Source organism: Somniosus microcephalus, chromosome 1 (assembly GCF_052327205.1).
Source record: "Somniosus microcephalus isolate GS21.2 chromosome 1, FLI_Smic_1.0, whole genome shotgun sequence".
Taxonomy (NCBI): domain Eukaryota; kingdom Metazoa; phylum Chordata; class Chondrichthyes; order Squaliformes; family Somniosidae; genus Somniosus; species Somniosus microcephalus.
Window position 1 is genome coordinate 125,753,955 of NC_140987.1, and position 627 is coordinate 125,754,581.

Sequence of the window (627 nt, forward strand, 5' to 3'; positions counted from 1 at the left end):
GAGAGAGCGACGGGGGGAAGAGAGAGAGAGCGACTGGGGGAAGAGAGAGAGAGAGCGACTGGGGGGGAAGAGAGAGAGAGCGACTGGGGGTAGGGAGAGAGAGAGAGAGCGACTGGGGGAAGAGAGAGAGAGCGACTGGGGGGGAAGAGAGAGAGAGAGCGACTGGGGGGAAGAGAGAGAGAGAGCGACTGGGGGAAGAGAGAGAGAGCGACTGGGGGGAAGAGAGAGAGAGCGACTGGGGGGAAGAGAGAGAGAGAGCGACTGGGGGAAGAGAGAGAGAGCGACTGGGGGGGAAGAGAGAGAGAGAGCGACTGGGGGGAAGAGAGAGAGAGCGACTGGGGGGGAAGAGGAGAGAGAGCGACTGGGGGGAAGAGAGAGAGAGCGACTGGGGGGAAGAGAGAGAGAGCGACTGGGGGGAAGAGAGAGAGAGAGCGACTGGGGGGAAGAGAGAGAGAGAGCGACTGGGGGGAAGAGAGAGAGAGAGCGACTGGGGGGCAGAGAGAGGAAGCGACTGGGGGGAAGAGAGAGAGAGCGACTGGGGGGAAAGAGAGAGAGAGCGACTGGGGGGAAGAGAGCCTGAGAGCGACTGGGGGGAGAGAGAGAGAGAGCGACTGGGGGGAAGAGAGA